The sequence below is a fragment of the Coregonus lavaretus genome, assembly GCF_964263955.1.
Source record: "Coregonus lavaretus genome assembly, contig: HAP1_SCAFFOLD_266, whole genome shotgun sequence".
Lineage (NCBI taxonomy): Eukaryota > Metazoa > Chordata > Actinopteri > Salmoniformes > Salmonidae > Coregonus > Coregonus lavaretus.
This window is the reverse complement of record NW_028164896.1, coordinates 75966-103040: the sequence shown is the minus strand read 5'-3', so window position 1 is coordinate 103040 and position 27075 is coordinate 75966. Positions and strand designations below refer to the sequence as shown.

Sequence of the window (27075 nt, the reverse complement as noted above, 5' to 3'; positions counted from 1 at the left end):
ACCGCCAAGAGATGAGCTATAGGTGTACCTACCATAGGAGTCCCCTCGAAGCCTACCATTGACTATGTACATACCCAGCGTGCGACAGAGCTGCAGGAGTCGTGACCCGTTTTTGTTGGTTATGTGTCTAGGGGGGCATATGGGGGAGGGAATGCTGTCACCTCCAGGTAGGTGTTTGTCCCCCTGTGTGCTGACGGTGTCAGGTTCTTGTCCAGTTCTGGCATTTAGGTCGCCACAGACTAGTACATGTCCCTGGGCCTGGACATTTTTGATCTCCCACTCTAGGATGGAGAAGCTGTCATCGTTAAAGTATGGGGATTCTATTGGGGGGATATAGGTAGCACACATGAGGACATTTTTCTCTGTTGAGATAATTTCCTTATTAATTTCTAGCCAGACATAAAATGTTCCTGTTTTGACTAATTTAATAGAGTGGGTTAGGTCTGCTCTATACCAAATTAGTATACCCCCTGAGTCTCTTCCCTGTTTCACACCTGATAGTTTGGTGGATGGGACTACCAGCTCTCTGTATCCTAGAAGGCAACCAGTGGGTCCATCTCCTCTATACCGTTTTTCTTGTAGGATGTATTTCCTATTTCTTTGACGAAGTCTGGGTTCCTGGGCCCGTATCTCTAAAGAATTTTTGTGCAAAAAGTGGCTCCTAGCGGCCAAATTCTAAGAAAATTCTCAGAGGCATGACGTTTTCTTAGAATTTCCCCTAAAAGTGACACGAAAATCCCAGTTAATATAAAAGCTATTCCTCAAGAGTCCTAGCGCTTAAAAGGGCTCCTAAGGCGAGATCTGCTAAGAGCAGGGAAGAGGACTTTTAGTGGCTTAGGAGTTACCCTAAGCAGCTGCACAAAATGGCCAACAGAGGAGGCAGGAGAGATGTCCTGCAAACACTGGATGACAGGGAATTATTGAGACGCTACAGATTGGATCGTGCAGGAATCATGTTTGTGGTGGATCTCCTTAGAGATGCAATTACTTCACCAACTCGACGCCACAACGCTATTACACCGGAGAAGAAAGTAAACACAACCCTGAGGTATTTGGCAACAGGGAAAATGCAACAATGCAGCAGTGATGACTTGGGTCTGTCCCAATCCTCCGTCAGCAGAGTCATCACCCAAACACTGACAGCTTTGTCACAACCTAATATTGTGACACAATTTGTTTCATTCCCGCTGGATGCCCGCACTTTACACACACATAAAAGGGCATTTATGGACATTGCAGGATTCCCTGGCGTTGTGGGTGTAATTGATGGAACACATGTGAGAATAATTGCGCCATCAGAGGACGAGGCTGTCTTTGTTAACAGGAAGAATTTCCACAGCATCAATGTGCAAATAGTGTTCAATGCGGCCTGGAAGATTTTGGACATTGTGGCTAAATGGCCAGGCTCCACACATGATGCGAGAATGCTCTCCGAGAGTGGCATCAGACAGCTTTTTGAGAGACGCTATGTGCCAGCTAATTGCCACTTGTTAGGGGACAGTGGCTACCCATGCAAACCATGGCTCCTTACACCTTACCTCCAGCCACGCCAAGGGCCCCAACTAAACTATAACAGGTAAGCCAAACAATACAAAAATCATGGAAATGAAATGCAAGCAATATGTTAGAGCATCCAAGTAGTGCAATATTTCCATCAAATAATTAAAGGTCTGTATTCTATTGTAGGGCCCACAAGACAACAAGAGCGGTGGTGGAGCGTGGCATAGGCCAGCTTAAGAGGCGCTTTCATGTTCTCCACGGAGAGGTGCGGCTGAGGCCTGAAAAAGTCAGCAAACTCATCATAGCCTGTGCAATATTACACAATATTTGCAAGGTTAGACAGATTGCAGAACCTCTGGAGGATGGCGATGAGGATGAGGATGGAGACAACGATGAGGATGGTGGTGAAGAAGATATTCACATTCCACAGGGGAACCTAGCCCAGAGTGGACTGCCTTACAGGGCAAACTTCACAAATTTACATTTCAGGCAAGCTGTAGCCCCATGTCATTTGAGAACTTGTGATGGTATTAAGAACTACCACAGTTTTACTGCACATCACCTGCAACTGTTAAATGCAAGACACAGAACACAATCTCTAAATGGTTTATTTTTTAGGTGTTCAATTTTAAGGCGGTAGTACTCCTCCTGAAGGGAAAGGACTTTTTTTTGTTGTTCAAACACATCAATTGTGAGTTGCAATCTTCTCTCCTGCAGGGATGCTGACGGAGCAGGTGCTGCGGATGGGAATGGTGTTTGATCCGCCGGGCTATCCTGAGTAGCAGCTGCAGATGGTTCAGGCGGCAAACTTGATGGGCCCGGTTCTTGTGATGGCTCCATGCTACAGAAATACATAGGCCTAGTTTAATTATTGTTTTGATTAAATTAATTTAATACAATGAGCATGGATAACACATGAAATGGCTTCTGCAATGAATAAACACTGTTGATATGAATAACCCTGTGTCCTACCTTTGCTGCATTTCAAGGGCCTGCATCATTGACGTGTCAATGCCTGTTGGCAGCCCGGTGACACTGACCTCAGAGTGTCCCAGGACTTGAAAGACAGTGTCGGCCACCTGGGACAGCCGCTTTGCAGGTGGTCCACCCCCTAGAAAGAAACAGTCAATGAACACAGTACTTAGGCATGTAAATTAACTTTGCCAGCAGGAGCAAATTGCCAGATTATGTGGTAGGCCATAGTATTTTGCTCACCTGTGAGTGAGGATTCCCGCTTGTGTGCTGCAATCTCATCTTTTGCCTTGGACTGCAGCACATACCACCTTTTCTCACAATCGTCGCCTGTCCGCACCACCAGTGGAAAAGAGGCATTGATTGTTTGGGATATTGTGTCCCAGGCGCGCCTCTTGCCTTGGCTAGTGACAGTTGGGCCAAATGTTCCTCGTAACATACCTTTATGTTCGTTCACCAACTGGGCCAGCAACAAACCTTGCTCCTCAGTCCAGTTCGGCTTGCGATTCCTTTTTTTCTCCATTTTCTGTGTTTGTAGGATATTTGTTAACAAGCCTTCATAAATAGACCAGCCAGCAATCACAGACATTGTTAAAAGCTGAGCTGTGTTACCCTCGTTAAGTTCACACTGAGTTGTAACGTTGCAATTTCTACTTCATTAAGGACAGCCCCTTGAGATAGGCCATCTTGTTTTCAATGGGGTCCATATGGAAGTGAAAGTACAAAATATGCCAGCTAGGATATTAATATGAGCAAATGAGACACAAATCATTATTTGAACAGGGTGTAATGAGCTTAAGTTTTCACATATTTTAGATTCTAATGTTAGGCTATAACCCCTACAGCTTACTATTCATTTTCCAGATATTTTCTTGAATGTGAAATATTATTTACAATTATAGTCTGCATAAGATTAGAGTGTATAATTATGTTTATTGATTTGAGGGTACATCCTTTGCTCATTATCACCAAAAGTTCATTTTCATCAAACTTGTAGGATCAACCAATCACGGCTTTTGAAATGATGACTCATACCTAGCAACGGGGTCAACCACACCTCCTCACTAAGATAGGATTTTTCATCCATTCCTGGCTCAGAGTTCACTGAAAATGTTCTGGAATCACTTCTAAGCTAAAACTCCTGGCAAGGAATTTTTAGGTTAAGTTAGGAGCTCTCTGAAAGGATTCTCAGAATCTTTAAGGATACGGGCCCTGGTCTTTAGGCCAAAGGCAGATGACCTCAGACCTTGTATACTCTCTCCCTACCTTCTCTCTCTCTCTCTCTCTCTCTCTCTCTCTCTCTCTCTCTCTCTCTCTCTCTCTCTCTCTCTCTCTCTCTCTCTCTCTCTCTCTCTCTCTCTCTCTCTCTCTCTCTCTCTCTCTCTCTCTCTTCTCTCTCTCTCTCTCTCTCTCTCGCTCTCTCTCTCTCTCTTCTCTCTTTTATCTCTCTGTTCATTGTCCCTTTCTGTCTGTTTTTATTGTTGCTTACTCCCAAAGAACGGTCACTTACACTCTTAGAAAAAAAGGTTCTATCTAGAACCTAAAATGGTTATTTGGCTGTCCCCGTAGGAGAACCCTTTGAAGAACCATTTTTGGTTCCAGGTAGAACCCTTTTGGTTCTAGGTAGAACCCTTTTGGGTTCCATGTAAAACCCTTTCCACAGAAGGTTCTACCTGGAACCAAAAAGGGTTCTACCTGGAACCAAAAAGGGTTCTACCTGGAACCAAAAAGGGTTCTACCTGGAGCCAAAAAGGGTTCTACCTGGAACCAAAAAGGGTTCTACCTGGAGCCAAAAAGGGTTCTACCTGGAGCCAAAAAGGGTTCTACCTGGAGCCAAAAAGGGTTCTACCTGGAACCAAAAAGGGTTCTACCTGGAACCAAAAAGGGTTCTCCTATGGGGACAGCCGAAAACCCCTTTTGGAACCCTGTTTTCTAAGAGTGTAGAGTAAAATCCAAGTAAAAAGCAAATCGTTGTGAAAAGCAAAGCTGCTAAAAATCACAGTGGACTGCCTTGTTCGGTGTATGAGTTGAAGACTTGACAGTATGTACCTAAGTCACACGGTGTGTTTGTGGACTCATCTCCTCCTGTGTGTGACGTCACTAGAGTTTCCATTGTTACTGTGCAGCTGTGCACCAACCCCGACCACTCCCTCACTAAGTACAGAAACAGTCTGTACAGTCAAAATGGGTGGACACACACAAAGTCAGGGTGTGGACACACACAAAGTCAGGGTGTGGACACACATCTGTGTTATTAGAGCAGACCACAGACACCCAGCCTCTGAACCTGAGGCAACTTCACCTCCTCTCTCTCTCTCTCTCGCTCTCTCTCTCTCTCTCTCTCTCTCTCTCTCTCTCTCTCTCTCTATCTCTCTCTCTCTCTCTCTCTCTCTCTCTCTCTCTCTCTCTCACCCCTCTCTCATATCGTGATTGTAGTTATAAAGTCAGTTATAAAGTGGTTGAGAGTGTTACATCACTCAGGTGTGCTCACCTGAAGCCTGCATTATGTGGGTAGGAAAAGTGTTAGCTAGGAATGAGGTGGCTGCTGGGTGGTTGTCAGGTGGAGTGACCACTAGCTGAAGCTGATCATTATGGGGTGGGCTCTACTGGCTCCACTGAGTGCTACTGGTGATTTCTGAGTTTAGCCTAGTCACAGAGCTGCATGTGTTTAGTCTAGTCACAGAGCTGCATGTGTTTAGCCTAGTCACAGAGCTGCATGTGTTTAGTCTAGTCACAGAGCTGCATGTGTTTAGCCTAGTCACAGAGCTGCATGTGTTCAGTCTAGTCACAGAGCTGCATGTGTTCAGTCTAGTCACAGAGCTGCATGTGTTTAGCCTAGTCACAGAGCTGCATGTGTTTAGTCTAGTCACAGAGCTGCATGTGTTTAGCCTAGTCACAGAGCTGCATGTGTTTAGCCTAGTCACAGAGCTGCATGTGTTCAGTCTAGTCACAGAGCTGCATGTGTTCAGTCTAGTCACAGAGCTGCATGTGTTTAGCCTAGTCACAGAGCTGCATGTGTTTACCCTAGTCACAGAGCTGCATGTGTTCAGTCTAGTCACAGAGCTGCATGTGTTTAGCCTAGTCACAGAGCTGCATGTGTTTAATCCACTCCTTTGATTTCTGAGTTTAGCCTAGTCACAGAGCTGCATGTGTTTAGTCTAGTCACAGAGCTGCATGTGTTTAGCCTAGTCACAGAGCTGCATGTGTTTAGTCTAGTCACAGAGCTGCATGTGTTTAGTCTAGTCACAGAGCTGCATGTGTTTAGTCTAGTCACAGAGCTGCATGTGTTTAGTCTAGTCACAGAGCTGCATGTGTTTAGTCTAGTCACAGAGCTGCATGTGTTTAGCCTAGTCACAGAGCTGCATGTGTTTAGTCCACTCCTTTGATTTCTGAGTTTAGCCTAGTCACAGAGCTGCATGTGTTCAGTCTAGTCACAGAGCTGCATGTGTTTAGTCTAGTCACAGAGCTGCATGTGTTTAGCCTAGTCACAGAGCTGCATGTGTTTAGCCTAGTCACAGAGCTGCATGTGTTTACCCTAGTCACAGAGCTGCATGTGTTCAGTCTAGTCACAGAGCTGCATGTGTTTAGCCTAGTCACAGAGCTGCATGTGTTTAATCCACTCCTTTGATTTCTGAGTTTAGCCTAGTCACAGAGCTGCATGTGTTTAGTCTAGTCACAGAGCTGCATGTGTTTAGCCTAGTCACAGAGCTGCATGTGTTTAGTCTAGTCACAGAGCTGCATGTGTTTAGTCTAGTCACAGAGCTGCATGTGTTTAGTCTAGTCACAGAGCTGCATGTGTTTAGTCTAGTCACAGAGCTGCATGTGTTTAGTCTAGTCACAGAGCTGCATGTGTTTAGCCTAGTCACAGAGCTGCATGTGTTTAGTCCACTCCTTTGATTTCTGAGTTTAGCCTAGTCACAGAGCTGCATGTGTTCAGTCTAGTCACAGAGCTGCATGTGTTTAGCCTAGTCACAGAGCTGCATGTGTTTAGTCTAGTCACAGAGCTGCATGTGTTTAGTCTAGTCACAGAGCTGCATGTGTTTAGTCTAGTCACAGAGCTGCATGTGTTTAGTCCACTCCTTTGTAGTTAGTTAGTATAACAACAAGTAACTTCATCAAGAGGTTTTAGCCTCTTTCTTAATAGCTAAGGTCTTGAACTGACAGTCTCAGGTACCTGGGTCCAAGTCCCATTTGAGTACCAGTGCACTGTTTAGGGAATAGGGTGCCGTTTGGGGCACATCCCTGGAGTTGAGCCCAGCGGTTGTCGAACAGTTTACTGATGTTACTGAGCAGGATGGAAAAATGTAACCACAACTAGCTAATGCTAATCTGAGCCACTCGATAAACAACAGGCATAATAAAGTGCCTTGGGAAAGTATTCAATCCCCTTGACTTTTTCAACATTTTGATAAGTTACAGCCTTATTCTAAAATGGATAAAACTGTATTTTCCCCATCATCAATCTACACACAATACCCCATATTGAATAGAGCAAAAACAGGTTTTTAGAATTTTTTAGCAAATTTATTACAAAGAAAAAACTGAAAAATGACATTTACATACACTACCAGTCAAAAGTTTGGACACACCTACTCATTCAAGGTGTTATTTTTTTTTTTTTTGACAATTTTTTTACATTGTAGAATAATAGTGAAGACATCAAAACTATGAAATAACACATATGGAATCATGTAGTAAGCAAAAAAGTGTTAAACAAATCAAAATATATTTTATGTTTGAGATTCTTCAAATAGCCAGCCTTTGCCTTGATGACAGCTTTGCACACTCTTGGCATTCTCTCAACCAGCTTCACCTGGAATGCTTTTCCAACAGTCTTGAAGGAGATCCCACATATGCTAAGTTGTAGAAACATCTTAAGGAGGATCAATGGAAACAGGATGCACTTGAGCTCAATTTCGTGTCTCATAGCAAAGGGTCTGAATAATTACAGTATGTAAATAAGGTATTTCTGTTTTTTATTTGTTATAAATTTGCAAAAATTTCTAAAAACCTGTTTTCGCTTTGTCATTATTGGGTATTGTGTGTAGATTGATTAGTTTTTATTTATTTAATCCATTTTTGAATAAGGCTGTAAGATAACAAAATGTGGAAAAAGTCAATGGGTCTGAATACTTTCCGAATGCACTGTATATATCTAAAATCAAATCAAAGTTTATTGGTCGCGTGAACAGTTTTGTTGATGTTATCATAGGTGCAGTGAAATGCTTATGTTTCTGGCTCCAACAATGCAGAAGTATCTAGCAACACAATAACAATACACACATAATCCAAAAGTTAAAAAAGAAAGGACAAGAAATTAAGAAATATCAGAACAAGCAATATTCCGAGTCCGGAATTTAAATAAATAAATATATACATTTAATGGTGTGTATAGGCAGTATGGACGGTATATGAATAGAAAAGGTGCTTACGGCAGTAGTTATATAGGATAAGCTATGACTAGAATACAGTATATCACAAAACAAAAAACTAAGTTTTAAGTGAGAATAGGCATTGGTCTGAAGCCGAAAAATAAAGGAAATTCATGAGCACCACAATGCCTCCTCCACCCATGCTCCACCAAGGTACACCACAATGGCTACTCCACCCATGCTCCACCAAGGTTTTCCAGCACACAGCTTTGACCTACTACAGTAGCTATGTTGGTATTGTACTTCAAACTGTGTGCAGGCACCTGGTAGGGTCAGAGTTCCCTTCCTACCTGGTAGGGTCAGAGTTCCCTTCCTACCTGGTAGGGTCAGAGTTCCCTTCCTTCCTGGTAGGGTCAGAGTTCCCTTCCTTCCTGGTAGGGTCAGAGTTCCCTTCCTTCCTGGTAGGGTCAGAGTTCCCTTCCTTCCTGGTAGGGTCAGAGTTCCCTTCCTTCCTGGTAGGGTCAGAGTTCCCTTCCTTCCTGGTAGGGTCAGTGTTCCCTTCCTTCCTGGTAGGGTCAGAGTTCCCTTCCTTCCTGGTAGGGTCAGGTTTAGGGCTGTTCCGGTGACCGTATTACCGCCACACCGGCAGTCATGAGTCATTCGCATAGGCCTATGAGCCCAAGCCCGAAAAAGAGTTAAAATAATAATTGTGCTGTTATCCAATACACAGCTTGATAGCCTAATGCATATTAGGCACGGCAGAAACACACTTTGGTACATAATTGGTCAGGTTGCTTAGGATTCAAACCTTCTCAAACAGGAAGGTAATTATGCAACATTATCATACAACATTATAATTAAGCAATAAGACCCGAGGGGGTGTGGTATATGGCCAATATACCACGGCTAAGGGCTGTTCTTACGTACGACGCAACGCGGAGAGCCTGGATACAGCCCTTAGCCGTGGTATATTGGCCATATACCACAAACCCCTGAGGTGTCTTATTGCTATTATAAACTGGTTACCAACGTAATTAGAGCAGTAAAAATAAACGTTTTGTCATACCCGTGGTATACGGTCTGATATACCACAGCTGTCAGCCAATCAGCATTCAGGGCTCGAACCACCCAGTTTATAATTTGTTTTTTAATTTCCATGGTTTTTACACCGGAAGACGATTATACAGCATTATAATAACACAGTAAAACAAGTTAAGTAAAAGTAAACAACAATGTCAAATGTCAACAGAAATAATGTAGTTGTTAGTATTTAGTTAATATTAACAGCTGATATTCCAGAGGGAAGCGAAAAACCAGAAACCCATTTAAGCCAATATGGAGTAAACTGGCCAAAAATTCCCTGATCTCTTTTAAGACAATCGAGCTCCTAGAAACTACACAAATAATCAACATGTACCCATTAACTATTTACATGTAAATGTACCTTATGGTTAACTGAAGAAAGGCCTAGTACTACGTTACCTGTAAACAAAGGTGAGTTATCACTAAATATAACATGTATAACCAAATGTACATTCATCAGATATAGTCAACTTTGTAAATACAATTCAGGGATGGCCACAATCGCTCTTGACAAGATACAGGTTTATGCAGGCTTTTTTTGTTCAAGGAAAGTTCTACCACAGCTGATTTCTTCTATTCATGGTCTCGATGAACAGGTGAGGTCTCGATGAACAGGTGAGGTCTCGATGAACAGGTGAGGTCTCGATGAACAGGTGAGGTCTCGATGAACAGGTGAGGTCTCGATGAACAGGTGAGGTCTTGATGAATAGGTGGGGTCTCGATGAACAGGTGAGGTCTCGATGAACAGGTGAGGTCTCGATGAACAGGTGAGGTCTCGATGAACAGGTGAGGTCTCGATGAACAGGTGAGGTCTCGATGAACAGGTGAGGTCTCGATGAACAGGTGAGGTCTTGATGAACAGCTGAGTAGTAGAATCAGATGTAGTAGCACTGGCCTTGAACAGAAAATCCTGCATAACGCAGTTGATCGGCAAGAGCAATTTTGATAACTCCTGATAAAAAACACTGCAACAAATTACACTTACATGTACGTCATTTAGCAGACGCTCTTATCCAGAGCGACTTACAAATAACAAACCTCTGAGAAAATACCTGTAAAATACAGTCATTAGACAAGCACAGAACTCTTAAGAAGAATTATAGACATATTTACAAAATCTGAAATTTGGATAGGTGCTCTAAAATCCTTCAATACAAAACTTCAGCTACAAATGTCGTAAGTAATGCCGTACACAGCTGTCCATCTCCAGTAAAAGAACACATATCATCATTTATAAATATGAAAACATTTGGGAATGCTCACAGATTTGGAACAGAACATACATGTTAAGTATTGACAGTGTGTAGTACCATGCGTGGGTCGGCATTAAGTCGTTTGTCAGTTCCACATGGGCCAGCTTGCATTTCTCCGTGACAGGCTCATTTCCCACAATCCGCCACTCTGCCATAAAGAACTGCCCCTAGGCAGTGCCGTAGGGATGGCGTGCATCTCATGGATGAGGGGCAACGACCTCTTCCTTCCTTGAGAGTCTGAGAGCTGGTCTCTCCTCCGTTCTAGCAAGACACACACAGTACCCACCACCACACTTACTACCACTTGCCTGGCCTCTCCATGAACCCAAAGGCTCTTTAAAGAGCCACGTAATAAATGCAAATAAGCACTGTGTGTCAAAACGATACACTAAAGAGAATTATCAAAATGTATCGTCTGAGAGGCAAACCCAGGACCTTCAGTTCCCAAGGCAGTAACACACTTGTGTTTTAAACATGTCAACTTGACACTCTATTTAACCTTTCACTGCAGTGGGCTAAATCAGGGTCACACAGTGTCTATTGGTAGGTCTTAAACAAATCTAATTTGAAACAAAAGTATACACCTCACACACATGGTTATGGGCTTAAAGAAAGAAGACACCTGTACCATGTCAGATATAGAGTTGAAATGTATTACATTTTGAGTTTGCATCCAAATATTACACTTTATATACATCACTTCCACTTTGAAGATGCAAAATATTTTTTCTTGTGAAACAAACAAGAAATAAGACAAAAAAACTGAAAAGTTTGGATGGGTTCTGCTGGTTGGATGGGTTCTGCTGGTTGGATGGGTTCTGCTGGTGTACAGCAATCTTTAAGTCATACCACAGATTCTCAATTGGATTGAGGTCTGGGCTTTGACTAGGCCATTCCAAGACATTTAAATGTTTACCCTTAGATCACTCAAGTGTTGCTTTAGCAGTATGCTTAGGGTCATTGTCCTGCTGGAAGGTGAACCTCCATCCCAGTCTCAAATCTTTGGAAGACTGAAACAGGTTTCCCTCAAGATTTTCCCTGTATTTAGTGCCATCCATCATTCCTTCAATTCTGACCAGTTTCCCAGTCCCTGCCGATGAAAACCATCTCCACAGCATGATGCTGCCACCACCATGCTTCACTGTGGGGATGGTGTTCTCAGGGTGATGAGAGGTGTTGGGTTTGCGCCAGACATAGCGTTTTCCTTGATGGCCAAAAAGCTCAAATCTGACCAGAGTACCTTCTTCCATATGTTTGGGGAGTCTCCCACATGCCTTTTGGCGAACACCAAATGTGTTTACTTATTTTTTTTCTTTAAGCAATTTTTTCAATACATTTGAAAACAATTTTTGTCATTATGGGGTATTGTGTGTAGATGGGTGAGAAAAAATATCAATGTAATCCATTTTGAATTCAGGCTGGAACACAACAAAATGTGGAATACATCAAGGGGTCTGAATACTTTCTGAAGACACTGTACATAGAGCAGCAGTCTCTAAAGTCTCTGTGGTCCTCTGTAGCTCAGCTGGTAGAGCACGGCGCTTGTAACGCCAGGGTAGTGGGTTCGATCCCCGGGACCACCCATACGTAAAAATGTATGCACACATGACTGTAAGTCGCTTTGGATAAAAGCGTCTGCTAAATGGCATATTATTATTATTATTATTAAGGGGCACTGAGTAAATGTCAGGTCTGCTGAGCGCAAACTTGAACGTTGTGAAAATTCTGTGCAACTTCCAGCGACCGTTTACTGTGAACGCTTTAAGTTACAGTTTCAGACCGTGGTCAAGTAGACTACTGTGGCTGTTTGATCATAATGTAGGCCTACCAGAGTGGCCTACCATCAAAAACAATGGTGAAAAATGGACCACATAATTAAAATGACCAGTGTTCAATGACTATGTACATAGGGCAGCAGTCTCTAAGGTAATAATAATAATAATAATAATAATAATATGCCATTTAGCAGACGCTTTTATCCAAAGCGACTTACAGTCATGCGTGCATACATTTTTGTGTATGGGTGGTCCCGGGGATCGAACCCACTACCTTGGCGTTACAAGCGCCGTGCTCTACCAGCTGAGCTACAGAGGACCAAGGTGCAGGGTAGAGTACCTGGGTGGTAACAGGCTAGTAACAGTGACTAAGGTTCTGGGCGGAGGCCGGCTAGTGATGACTGTTTAACAGTCTGATGGCCTGGAGATAGAAGCTGTTTATCAGTCTCTCGGTCCTAGCTTTGATTCACCTGTACTGTCTCCGCCTTCTAGATGGTAGCGGGTGAACAGGCCGTGGCTCAGGTGGCTGAGGTCCTTGATGATTTTCTTATCCTTCCTGTGACACCGGGTGCTGTAGATGTCCTGGAGGGCAGGCAGTGTGCCCCTGGTGAATCAGATGGCGTTCACAAAAAAATTGTTAATGGGAAAGTCCTCATTAAGTCCTTTTGGAGACATAGTTTAGACAGAAGGATTCTCTTTGCAATAAAAGTATATCAAATCAAATCAAATTTTATTGGCCACACGCGCCGAATACAACAGGTGCAGATGCTTACTTACAGCTCTTAACCAACAGTGCATTTATTTTTAATAAAAAAGTAAAATAAAACAACAACAAAAAAGTATAAAATAACAGTAGGGAGGCAATATATACAGGGGGGTACCGGTGCAGAGTCAATGTGCGGGGGCACCGGCTAGTTGAGGTAGTTGAAGTAATATGTACATGTGGGTAGAGTTAAAGTGACTATGCATAAATAATTAACAGAGTAGCAGCAGCGTTAAAAAGATGGGGTGGGGGGGGGGGGGGGGGGGGGGCAGTGCAAATAGTCCGGGTAGCCATGATTAGCTGTTCAGGAGTCTTATGGCCTGGGGGTAGAAGCTGTTGAGAAGTATTTTGGACATAGACTTGGCGCTCCGGTACCGCTTGCCGTGCGGTAGCAGGGAGAACAGTCTATGACTAGGGTGGCTGGAGTCTTTGACAATTTTGAGGGCCTTTCTCTGACACCGCCTGGTATAGAGGTCCTGGATGGCAGGAAGCTTGGCCCCAGTGATGTACTGGGCCGTACGCACTACCCTCTGTAGTGCCTTGCGGTCGGAGGCCAAGCAGTTGCCATACCAGGCGGTGATGCAACCAGTCAGGATGCTCTCGATGGTGCAGCTGTAGAATTTTTTGAGGATCTGAGGACCCATGACGAATCTTTTCAGTCTCCTGAGGGGGAATAGGCTTTGTCGTGCCCTCTTCACGACTGTCTTGGTGTGTTTGGACCATGATAGTTCGTTGGTTATGTGGACACCAAGGAACTTGAAGCTCTCAACCTGTTCCACTACAGCCCCGTCGATGAGAATGGGGGCATGCTCAGTCCTCTTTTTTTTCCTGTAGTCCACAATCATCTCCTTTGTCTTGGTCATGTTCAGGGAGAGGTTGTTATCCTGGCACCACATGGCCAGGTCTCTGACCTCCTCCCTATAGGCTGTCTCATCGTTGTCGGTGATCAGGCCTACCACTGTTGTGTCGTCGGCAAACTTAATGATGGTGTTGGAGTCGTGCCTGGCCATGCAGTCATGGGTGAACAGGAAGTACAGGAGGGGACTGAGCACGCACCCCTGAGGGGCCCCCGTGTTGAGGATCAGTGTGGCAGATGTGTTGTTACCTACCCTTACCACCTGGGGGTGGCCCGTCAGGAAGTCCAGGATCCAGTTGCAGAGGGAGGTGTTTAGTCCCAGGATCCTTAGCTTCGTGATGAGCTTTGAGGGCACTTTGGTGTTGAATGCTGAGCTGTAGTCAATGAATAGCATTCTCATGTAGGTGTTCCTCTTGTCCAGGTGGGAAAGGGCAGTGTGGAGTGCAATAGAGATTGCATCATCTGTGGATCTGTTGGAGCGGTATACAAATTGGAGTGGGTCTAGGGTTTCTGGGATAATGGTGTTGATGTGAGCCATGACCAGCCTTTCAAAGCACTTCATGGCTACAGACGTCAGTGCTATGGGTCGGTAGTCATTCAGGCAGGTTATCTTAGTGTCCTTGGGCACGGGGACTATGATGGTCTGCTTGAAACATGTTGGTATTACAGACTCAGTCAGGGACATGTTGAAAATGTCAGTGAAGACACTTGCCAGTTGGTCAGCACATGCTCGGAGAACACGTCCTGGTAATCCGTCTTCCCCTGCGGCCTTGTGAATGTTGACCTGTTTAAAAGTCTTACTCACATCGGCTACGGAGAGCGTGATCACATAGTCATCCGGAACAGCTGGTGCTCTCATGCATGTTTCAGTGTTGCTTGCCTCGAAGCGAGCATAGAAGTGGTTTAGCTCGTCTGGTAGGCTTGTGTCACTGGGCAGCTCGCGGCTGTGCTTCCCTTTGTAGTCTGTAATAGTTTTCAAGTCCTGCCACATCCGACGAGCGTCAGAGCCGGTGTAGTACGATTCAATCTTAGTCCTGTATTGACTCTTTGCCTGTTTGATGGTTCGTCGGAGAGCATAGCGGGATTTCTTATAAGCGTCCGGGTTAGAGTCCCGCTCCTTGAAAGCGGCAGCTCTACCCTTTAGCTCAGTTCAGATGTTTCCTGTAATCCATGGCTTCTGGTTGGGGTATGTACGTACGGTCACTGTGGGGACGACATCATCGATGCACTTATTGATGAAGCCAGTGACTGATGTGGTGTACTCCTCAATGCTATCTGAAGAATCCCGGAATATGTTTCAGTCTGTGCTAGCAAAACAGTCCTGTAGTTTAGCATAGTTTAGCATCTGCGTCATCAGACCACTTTTTTATTAACCGAGTCACTGGTGCTTCCTGCTTTAGTTTTTGCTTATAAGCAGGAATCAGGAGGATAGAGTTATGGTCAGATTTGCCAAATGGAGGGCGAGGGAGAGCTTTGTATGCGTCTCTGTGTGTGGAGTAAAGGTGGTCTAGAGTTTTTTTTCCTCTGGTTGCACATTTAACATGCTGGTAGAAATGAGGTAGAACGGATTTAAGTCTCCCTGCATTAAAGTCCCCGGCCACTAGGAGCGCTGCCTCTGGATGAGCGTTTTCCTGTTGACTTATGGCCTTATACAGCTCATTCACTGCAATCTTAATGCCAGCATTGGTTTGTGGTGGTAAATATCAATGTCCCCTCCTCGTCTCGGTACTTCGACATGCTCGATACCCATGTACTTCAATGAGGAAACATTGTGTCTGGCAGTCATAAAGTGCATAGCGACTGGACTTTTGGGGTCTTGGTTTCTGATGCTACTTCTATGTTCGGAAATGTGTGTCTTGAGTGCCCGGCACATTTTACCCATACAGGCCAGGCCACAAGGGCATGTCAATAGGTAGACTACGTTCTTTGTAGCACATGTTATAATACCCTTAATTTTGAAAGGTTTTCCTGTCAAAGGTGTGGCATTTGCTCGTGAAATTACACTGTGGGCAACGTGCACACCTGTAATTACCCTCTTGGACATGGTCAAGGAAAGTATCAGGGTTTTTTTTTGGGGGGGGGGGGCAAATCTGACCTTACAACCATCTGTCTGATGTTAGGGGGGCGTTTGTACACTATCCGGGGAGGGTGTTTAAAAATGGTGGATAGTCTGAAGTCTGTGTTCAGTACATGCCAGGGCCCTCACCTCCTCCCTGTAGGCTGTCTCATTGTTGGTAATCAGGCCTACCACTGTTTTGTCGTCAGCAAACTTGATGATTGAGTTGGAGACGTGCGTGGCCACGCAGTCATGGGTGAACAGGGAGTACAGGCGAGGGCTGGATATGCACCCTTGTGGGGCCCCCATGTTGAGGATCAGCGTAGTGGAGGTGTTGTTGCCTACCTTCACCACCAGGGGGCGGCCCGTCAGGGAGTCTAGGACCGGGTTCAGACCCAGGTCCCGAGCTTAGTGATGAGCTTGGAGGGCACTATGGTGTTAAAGGCACAGCTGTAGTCAATGAACAGCATTCTGACATAGGTATTCCTCTTGTCCAGATGGGATAGGGCAGTGTGCATTGTGATGGACCTATTGGGGCGGTAAGCAAATTGTAGTGGGTTTAGGGTGTCGGGTAAGGTGGAGTTGATATGATCCTTAACTAGCCTCTCAAAGCACTTCATGATGACAGAAATGAGTTCTACGGGGCGATAGTCACTTAGTTCAGTTAAGTTTAGCCTTCTTGGGTACAGGAACAATGGTGGACATCTTGAAGCAAGTGGGGACAACAGACTGGGATGGGGAGAGATGGAATATGTCCGTAAACACTTCAGCCAGCTGGTCTGCAAGGGCCGGCAGCCTTGTAAGGGTTAACACGCTTGAATGTCTTCCTCATATTGGCCACGGAGATCGGGAGTCCTCCACGTCGGCAGCTGGGTGTTGTTTTCCTCGAAGCAGATGAAGAAGGTGATTACTCAGAACGGTCTATATCCTATATATTCATGAAAACAAAAATGTGCTTTTTGGTCTTCATTTAAGGTCAGGTTTAGGCATAAGGTTAGCAGTGTGGTTAAGGTTAAGGTCAGGTTTAGGCATAAGGTTAGCAGTGTGGTTAAGGTCAGGTTTAGGCATAAGGTTAGCAGTGTGGTTAAGGTTAAGGTCAGGTTTAGGCATAAGGTTATCAGTGTGGTTAAGGTTAAGGTTAGGTTTAGGCATAAGGTTATCAGTGTGGTTAAGGTTAAGGTCAGGTTTAGGCATAAGGTTAGCAGTGTGGTTAAGGTCAGGTTTAGGCATAAGGTTATGGGTGTGGTTAAGGTTAAGGTTAGGTTTAAAATCACATTTTAAGAAGATAAACTGTAGAAATAGGCAGGGTTTATGACAGCTAGTGACAACTCCGGCTTTGTGTGTGTGATGTGGGGTGAGCGGTGTGTGATGTGGGGTGAGCGGTGTGTGATGTTACTGTTCCACACCTCAGTGCTGTGCTGAAACACCATGGCATTATGGGATGGATCCACAGGGCCTGTAAACAACAACACACTCAGGTTCCATCCCATATTCCCTACATGCACTAGTCAAACGTAGTCCAGAGCCACTTACAGTTAGTGAGTGCATACATTTTTTCATACTGGCCCCCTGTGGGAATCGAACCCACAACCCTGGCGTTGCAAGCGCCATGCTCTACCAACTGAGCTACAGGAGGCTGCACTATATAGGGAATAGGGTGCTATTTTGATACGAAGCCTGACACAACCAACACAACCCTGACTCACTCACAGACAGACAGACAGACAGAAGACTGTTGAGGACTGTTATTATGACTATAGAAAGATGCCTGTAATCAATCAGCCTGTTGTTGTTGTTAGGTTCTGCCAGTGAAATGGACAGGGGCGTGGTGGGGGGAGGGGGGACAGGATGTGGGAGATGGTAGAGGTCAGGGAGAAAGGAGCCAACACTTAGTCACCCAGACAGACGGACAGGACTGTTATTATGACGGTAAAAATATGGATGTAGGGACTGTAATCTGCCTGTTGTGAGGTTTGGGGGAGAAGGATAAGACTTGGGAGAGATGGTAGAGGTTAGGGAGAGATGGCAGAGGTTAGGGAGAGATGGTAGAGGTTAGGGAGAGATGGCAGAGGTTAAGGAGAGATGGTAGAGGTTAGGGAGAGATGGTAGAGGTTACGGAGAGATGGTAGAGGTTAGGGAGAGATGGTAGAGGTTAGGGAGAGACGGTAGAGGTTACGGAGAGATGGTAGAGGTTAAGGAGAGATGGTAGGGGATAGGGAGAGATGGTAGAGGTTACGGAGAGATGGTAGACGATAGGGAGAGATGGTAGAGGTTAGGGAGAGATGGTAGAGGTTACGGAGAGATGGCAGAGGTTACGGAGAGTTGGTAGAGGATAGGGAGAGATGGTAGAGGTTAGGGAGAGATGGTAGAGGTTAGGGAGAGATGGTAGAGGTTAGGGAGAGATGGTAGAGGTTAGGGAGAGATGGTAGAGGTTACAGAGAGATGGTAGAGGTTAGGGAGAGATGGTAGAGGTTAGGGAGAGACGGTAGATTTAGGGAGAGATGGCAGAGGTTAGGGAGAGACAGTAGAGGTTAAGGATAGATGGTAGAGGTTAGGGAGAGATGGTAGAGGTTACAGAGAGATGGTGGAGGTTACGGAGAGATGGTAGAGGTTAGGGAGAGATGGTAGAGGTTAGGGAGAGATGGTAGAGGTTAGGGAGAGACGGTAGAGGTTACAGAGAGATGGTAGAGGTTACAGGCAGGGGTGCAGGAGGAGAGGAGGCAGGGGTCTGGAGGAGAGGAGGCAGGGGTGCAGGGGTGTGGATGGGCAAACTTTGATTCACCGGAGATTACCAAATTTAAGTTGTCCTTAGGTTAGCTCATGACAGTGAGAAGAGGCTTAGGTTGGTGTAGAGAAAGAGAGAGAGAAAAGGGGAAAGAGAGAGAGAGAGAGAGAGAGAGAGAGAGAGAGAGAGAGAGAGAGAGAGAGAGAGAGAGAGAGAGAGAGAGAGAGAGAGAGAGAGAGAGAGAGAGAGAGAGAGAGAGAGAGAGAGAGAGAGAGAGAGAGAGACTAAATTCCCTCAAGTTGATGACTTTTCGCTAACCCAAACAGTTTTCCAGGTTGATTCAACATCATTACATAAATATTTTTGTTTAAATTAAGTGAAAACAATGTTGATTCAACCAGTTCTTTGCTCAGTGGGGTGCCAGACTTGTAGGTTCTCTAGCATTTCCTGATGCTGAGTAAAGCGGAAGAGTATGGAAGCGTCCCAAATGCCACCCTATTCCCTACATAGTGCACTACTTTAGACCAGAGAATGGCACCCTATTCCCTATATAGTGCACTACTTTAGACCAGAGAATGGCACCCTATTCCCTGTATAGTGCACTACTTTAGACCAGAGAATGGCACCCTATTCCCTATATAGTGCACTACTTTAGACCAGAGAATGACACCCTATTCCCTATATAGTGCACTACTTTAGACCAGAGAATGGCACCCTATTCCCTATATAGTGCACTACTTTAGACCAGAGAATGGCACCCTATTCCCAATATAGTGCACTACTTTAGACCAGAGAATGGCACCCTATTCCCTATATAGTGAACTACTTTAGACCAGAGAATGGCACCCAATTCCCTACATAGTGCATTACTTTAGACCAGAGAACGGCACCCTATTCCCTATATAGTGCACTACTTTAGACCAGAGAATGGCACCCTATTCCCTATATAGTGCACTACTTTAGACCAGAGAATGGCACCCTATTCCCTATATAGTGCACTACTTTAGACCAGAGAATGGCACCCTATTCCCTATATAGTGCACTACTTTAGACCAGAGAACGGCACCCTATTCCCTATATAGTGCACTATATTAGACCAGAGAATGGCACCCTATTCCCTATATAGTGCACTACTTTAGACCTGAGAATGGCACCCTATTCCCTATATAGTGCACTACATTAGACCAGATAATGGCACCCTATTCCCTATATAGTGCACTACTTTAGACCAGAGAATGGCACCCTATTCCCTATATATTGCACTACATTAGACCAGAGAATGGCACCCTATTACCTATATAGTGCACTACTTTAGACCAGAGAATGGCACCCAATTCCCTATATAGTGTACCACTTTAGACCAGAGAATGGCACCCTATTCCCTATATAGTGCACTACTTTAGACCAGAGAATGGCACCCTATTCCCTATATAGTGCACTACTTTAGACCAGAGAACGGCACCCTATTCCCTATATAGTGCACTACATTAGACTAGAGAATGGCACCCTATTCCCTATATAGTGCACTACATTAGACCAGAGAATGGCACCCTATTACCTATATAGTGCACTACATTAGACCAGAGAATGGCACCGTATTACCTATATAGTGCACTACTTTAGACCAGAGAATGGCACCCAATTCCCTACATAGTGCACTACTTTAGACCAGAGAACGGCACCCTATTCCCTATATAGTGCACTACTTTAGACCAGAGAACGGCACCCTATTCCCTATATAGTGCACTACTTTAGACCAGAGAATGGCACCCTATTCCCTATATAGTGCACTACTTTAGACCAGAGAATGGCACCCTATTCCCTATGTAGTGCACTACTTTAAACCAGAGAATGGCACCCTATTACCTATATAGTGCACTACAATAGACCAGAGAATGGCACCCTATTCCCTATATAGTGCACTACTTTAGACCAGAGAATGGCACCCTATTCCCTATATAGTGCACTACTTTAGACCAGAGAATGGCACCCTTTTCCCTATATAGTGCACTACTTTAGACCAGAGAACGGCACCCTATTCCCTATATAGTGCACTACTTTAGACCAGAGAATGGCACCCTATTCCCTATATAGTGCACTACTTTAGACCAGAGAACGGCACCCTATTCCCTATATAGTGCACTACTTTAGACCAGAGAATGGCACCCTATTCCCTATATAGTGCACTACTTTAGACCAGAGAATGGCACCCTATTCCCTATATAGTGCACTACTTTAGACCAGAGAATGACACCCTATTCCCTATATAGTGCACTACTTTAGACCAGAGAATGGCACCCAATTCCCTATATAGTGCACTACTTTAGACCAGAGAATGGCACCCTATTCCCTATATAGTGCACTACTTTAGACCAGAGAATGGCACCCTATTCCCTATATAGTGCACTACTTTAGACCAGAGAATGGCACCCTATTCCCTATATAGTGCACTACTTTAGACCAGAGAATGGCACCCTATTCCCTATATAGTGCACTACTTTAGACCAGAGAATGACACCCTATTCCCTATATAGTGCACTACTTTAGACCAGAGAATGGCACCCTATTCCCTATATAGTGCACTACTTTATACCAGAGAATGGCACCCTATTCCCTATATAGTGCACTACTTTAGACCAGAGAATGGCACCCTATTCCCTATATAGTGCACTACTTTAGACCAGAGAATGGCACCCTATTACCTATATAGTGCACTACTTTAGACCAGAGAATGGCACCCTATTCCCTATATAGTGCACTACTTTAGACCAGAGAACGGCACCCTATTCCCTATATAGTGCACTACTTTAGACCAGAGAACGGCACCCTATTCCCTATATAGTGCACCACTTTTGACCAGAGCCCGATGGGAAACAGGGTGCCATTTTGGGACACAGGAGCCTATGATGTCTGGCTACACAGGAGTAGTGTTCATGAGAACATGAGGGTGTGGTATGTGAACATATTTGTGTGTGTTTGTCGGAGATTAGAGCAAAGGTGTTGGGGAGTGGGGTGGGGTGGGGTGGGGTGGTATCATCAATTCAGAGTCTGTTACAGCAATCATCCCTGATAATGGCAGACAACCATCCTAGCTCAAACAGGGATGTGTGTGTGTGTGTGTGTGTGTGTGTGTGTGTGTGTGTGTGTGTGTGTGTGTGTGTGTGTGTGTGTGTGTGTGTGTGTGTGTGTGTGTGTGTGTGTACCAGTCCTGCCCTCTGTGTCCTAACGACTTTGGCGCCTCACTTCCTGCTTTGGTTCCCATCAGTGGAATTTGATTGTATCAGTACCAGAACAGGACACACACACACACAATGCATGTACGTACCTATATGAGATAAGGATCCCAATCTCACACAAAAACACAAAAGCATACATGAATACAATTCTACATATTTAAACACTTTGTGTGTGTTTATTCCCCTCTACTGGCAGTTGGGACTTTTCTCTGGTCCCATTCACATGTTATCTAGTGGGACTTTTCTCTGGTCCCATTCACATGTTATCTAGTGGGACATTTCTCTGGTCCCATTCACATGTTATCTAGTGGGACTTTTCTCTGGTCCCATTCACAGGTTATCTAGTGGGACTTTTCTCTGGTCCCATTCACATGTTATCTAGTGGGACCTTTCTCTGGTCCCATTCACAGGTTATCTAGTGGGACTTTTCTCTGGTCCCATTCACATGTTATCTAGTGGGACTTTTCTCTGGTCCCATTCACATGTTATCCAGTGGGACTTTTCTCTGGTCCCATTCACATGTTATCTAGTGGGACTTTTCTCTGGTCCCATTCACATGTTATCTAGTGGGACCTTTCTCTGGTCCCATTCACATGTTATCTAGGGGGACTTTTCTCTGGCCCCATTCACATGTTATCTAGTGGGACATTTCTCTGGCCCCATTCACATGTTATCTAGTGGGAACTTTCTCTGGTCCCATTCACATGTTATCTAGTGGGACCTTTCTCTGGTCCCATTCACATGTTATCTAGGGGGACTTTTCTCTGGCCCCATTCACATGTTATCTAGTGGGACATTTCTCTGGCCCCATTCACATGTTATCTAGTGGGACCTTTCTCTGGTCCCATTCACATGTTATCTAGTGGGACTTTTCTCTGGTCCCATTCACATGTTATCGAGGGGGACTTTTCTCTGGTCCCATTCACATGTTATCTAGTGGGAACTTTCTCTGGTCCCATTCACATGTTATCTAGGGGGACTTTTCTCTGGCCCCATTCACATGTTATCTAGTGGGACATTTCTCTGGCCCCATTCACATGTTATCTAGTGGGACTATTCTCTGGCCCCATTCACATGTTATCTAGTGGGACTTTTCTCTGGCCCCATTCACATGTTATCTAGTGGGACTTTTCTCTGGCCCCATTCACATGTTATCCAGTGGGACTTTCCTCTGGTCCCATTCACATGTTATCTAGTGGGACTTTTCTCTGGTCCCATTCACATGTTATCTAGGGGAACTTTTCTCTGGTCCCATTCACATGTTATCTAGTGGGACCTTGCTCTGGTCCCATTCACATGTTATCTAGTGGGACCTTTCTCTGGTCCAATTCACATGTTATCTAGTGGGACTTTTCTCTGGTCCCATTCACATGTTATCTAGTGGGACTTTCCTCTGGTCCCATTCACATGTTATCTAGTGGGACCTTTCTCTGGTCCCATTCACATGTTATCTAGTGGGACTTTTCTCTGGTCCCATTCACATGTTATCTAGTGGGACTTTTCTCTGGTCCCATTCACATGTTATCTAGTGGGACTTTTCTCTGGTCCCATTCACATGTTATCTAGTGGGACCTTTCTCTGGTCCCATTCACATGTTATCTAGTAGGACCTTTCTCTGGTCCCATTCACATGTTATCTAGTGGGACTTTTCTCTGGTCCCATTCATATGTTATCTAGTGGGACCTTTCTCTGGTCCCATTCACATGTTATCTAGTGGGACATTTCTCTGGTCCTATTCACATGTTATCTAGTGGGACTTTTCTCTGGTCCCATTCACATGTTATCTAGTGGGACATTTCTCTGGTCCTATTCACATGTTATCTAGTGGGACTTTTCTCTGGTCCCATTCACATGTTATCTAGTGGGACTTTTCTCTGGTCCCATTCACATGTTATCTAGTGGGACTTTTCTCTGGTCCCATTCACATGTTATCTAGTGGGACTTTTCTCTGGTCCCATCCACATGTTATCTAGGGGAACTTTTCTCTGGTCCCATTCACATGTTATCTAGTGGGACTTTTCTCTGGTCCCATTCACATGTTATCTAGTGGGACTTTTCTCTGGTCCCATTCACAGGTTATCTAGTGGGACTTTTCTCTGGTCCCATTCACATGTTATCTAGTGGGACTTTTATCAGGTCCCATTCACATGTTATCTAGTGGGACTTTTCTCTGGTCCCATTCGCATGTTATCTAGTGGGACTTTTCTCTGGTCCCATTCACATGTTATCTAGTGGGACTTTTCTCTGGTCCCATTCACATGTTATCTAGTGGGACTTTTCTCTGGTCCCATTCACATGTTATCTAGTGGGACTTTTCTCTGGTCCCATTCACATGTTATCTAGTGGGACCTTTCTCTGGTCCCATTCACAGGTTATCTAGTGGGACCTTTCTCTGGTCCCATTCACATGTTATCTAGTGGGACATTTCTCTGGTCCCATTCACATGTTATCTAGTGGGACTTTTCTCTGGTCCCATTCACATGTTATCTAGTGGGACTTTTCTCTGGTCCCATTCACATGTTATCTAGTGGGACTTTTCTCTGGTCCCATTCACATGTTATCTAGTGGGACATTTCTCTGGTCCTATTCACATGTTATCTAGTGGGACCTTTCTCTGGTCCCATTCACATGTTATCTAGTGGGACCTTTCTCTGGTCCCATTCACATGTTATCTAGTGGGACATTTCTCTGGTCCCATTCACATGTTATCTAGTGGGACTTTTCTCTGGTCCCATTCACAACCTCCTTTAGTCCATCTCCTCTCCACTATGTATATACAGTGGGGAAAAAAAGTATTTAGTCAGCCACCAATTGTGCATGTTCTCCCACTTAAAAAGATGAGAGAGGCCTGTAATTTTCATCATATGTACACGTCAACTATGACAGACAAATTGAGAAAAGAAATTCCAGAAAATCACATTGTAGGATTTCTTATGAATTTATTTGCAAATTATGGTGGAAAATAAGTATTTGGTCACCTACAAACAAGCAAGATTTCTGGCTCTCACAGACCTGTAACTTCTTCTTTAAGAGGCTCCTCTGTCCTCCACTCGTTACCTCTATTAATGGCACCTGTTTGAACTTGTTATCCGTATAAAAGACACCTGTCCACAACCTCAAACAGTCACACTCCAAACTCCACTATGGCCAAGACCAAAGAGCTGTCAAAGGACACCAGAAACAAAATTGTAGACCTGCACCAGGCTGGGAAGACTGAATCTGCAATAGGTAAGCAGCTTGGTTTGAAGAAATCAACTGTGGGAGCAATTATTAGGAAATGGAAGACATACAAGACAACTGATAATCTCCCTCGATCTGGGGCTCCACGCAAGAGCTCACCCCGTGGGGTCAAAATGATCACAAGAACGGTGAGCAAAAATCCCAGAACCACATGGGGGGACCTAGTGAATGACCTGCAGAGAGCTGGGACCAAAGTAACAAAGCCTACCATCAGTAACACACTACGCCGCCAGGGACTCAAATCCTGCAGTCCCCCTGCTTAAGCCAGTACATGTCCAGGCCCGTCTGAAGTTTGCTAGAGTGCCTTTGGATGATCCAGAAGAGGATTGGGAGAATGTCATATGGTCAGATGAAACCAAAATAGAACTTTTTGGTAAAAACTCAACTCGTCGTGTTTGGAGGACAAAGAATGCTGAGTTGCATCCAAAGAACACCATACCTACTGTGAAGCATGGGGGTGGAAACATCATGCTTTGGGGCTGTTTTTCTGCAAAGGGACCAGGACGACTGATCCGTGTAAAGGAAAGAATGAATGGGGCCATGTATCGTGAGATTTTGAGTGAAAACCTCCTTCCATCAGCAAGGGCATTGAAGATGAAACGTGGCTGGGTCTTTCAGCATGACAATGATCCCAAACACACTGCCCGGGCAACGAAGGAGTGGCTTCGTAAGAAGCATTTCAAGGTCCTGGAGTGGCCTAGCCAGTCTCCAGATCTCAACCCCATAGAAAATCTTTGGAGGGAGTTGAAAGTCTGTGTTGCCCAGCGACAGCCCCAAAACATCACTGCTCTAGAGGAGATCTGCATGGAGGAATGGGCCAAAATACCAGCAACAGTGTGTGAAAACCTTGTGAAGACTTACAGAAGACGTTTGACCTGTGTCATTGCCAACAAAGGGTATATAACAAAGTATTGAGAAACTTTTGTTATTGACCAAATACTTATTTTCCACCATAACTTGCAAATAAATTCATTAAAAATCCTACAATGTGATTTTCTGGATTTTTTTTCCTCATTTTGTCTGTCATAGTTGACGTGTACCTATGATGAAAATTACAGGCCTCTCTCATCTTTTTAAGTGGGAGAACTTGCACAATTGGTGGCTGACTAAATACTTTTTTTCCCCACTGTATACAGTGTTCTCTCTCTGTCTGTCTGTCTGTCTGTCTGTCTGTCTGTCTGTCTGTCTGTCTGTCTGTCTGTCTGTCTGTCTGTCTGTCTGTCTGTCTGTCTGTCTGTCTGTCTGTCTGTCTGTCTGTCTCTCTCTCTCTCTCTCTCTCTCTCTCTCTCTCTCCTCCCCCCCCCCCCCCCCCCCCCCCCCAACGGACCATTGGACAACAATGGTACAGTCACATATCTAGAGCTCCCCCCACACCTGGACAACAATGGTACAGTCACATATCTAGAGCTCCCCCCTACACCTGGACAACAATGGTACAGTCACATATCTAGAGCTCCCCCCTACACCTGGACAACAATGGTACAGTCACATATCTAGAGCTCCCCCCACACCTGGACAACAATGGTACAGTCACATATCTAGAGCTCCCCCCTACACCTGGACAACAATGGTACAGTCACATATCTAGAGCTCCCCCCACACCTGGACAACAATGGTACAGTCACATATCTAGAGCTTCCCCACACCTGGACAACAATGGTACAGTCACATATCTAGAGCTCCCCCCTACACCTGGACAACAATGGTACAGTCACATATCTAGAGCTCCCCCCACACCTGGACAACAATGGTACAGTCACATATCTAGAGCTCCCCCCACACCTGGACAACAATGGTACAGTCACATATCTAGAGCTCCCCCCTACACCTGGACAACAATGGTACAGTCACATATCTAGAGCTCCCCCCTACACCTGGACAACAATGGTACAGTCACATATCTAGAGCTCCCCCCACACCTGGACAACAATGGTACAGTCACATATCTAGAGCTCCCCCCTACACCTGGACAACAATGGTACAGTCACATATCTAGAGCTCCCCCCACACCTGGACAACAATGGTACAGTCACATATCTAGAGCTCCCCCCACACCTGGACAACAATAGTACAGTCACATATCTAGAGCTCCCCCCTACACCTGGACAAGAATGGTACAGTCACATATCTAGAGCTCCCCCCTACACCTGGACAACAATGGTACAGTCACATATCTAGAGCTCCCCCCACACCTGGACAACAATGGTACAGTCACATATCTAGAGCTCCCCCCTACACCTGGAC

The 27075-nt window shown here is 44.9% G+C and overlaps 1 long non-coding RNA gene across 1 annotated transcript; it reads right to left on the bottom strand.

The window, feature by feature from the left end:
• Positions 1–2090: 2090 nt before the first annotated feature.
• LOC311116473 lies at positions 2091–2902 on the bottom strand. The gene is made up of 2 exons (XR_014611426.1): positions 2473–2902; positions 2091–2341 (listed from the first exon to the last, which is right to left on the bottom strand). It is a non-coding gene; the product is annotated as an uncharacterized lncRNA (long non-coding RNA).
• Between the last annotated feature and the right edge of the window lie 24173 nt (positions 2903–27075).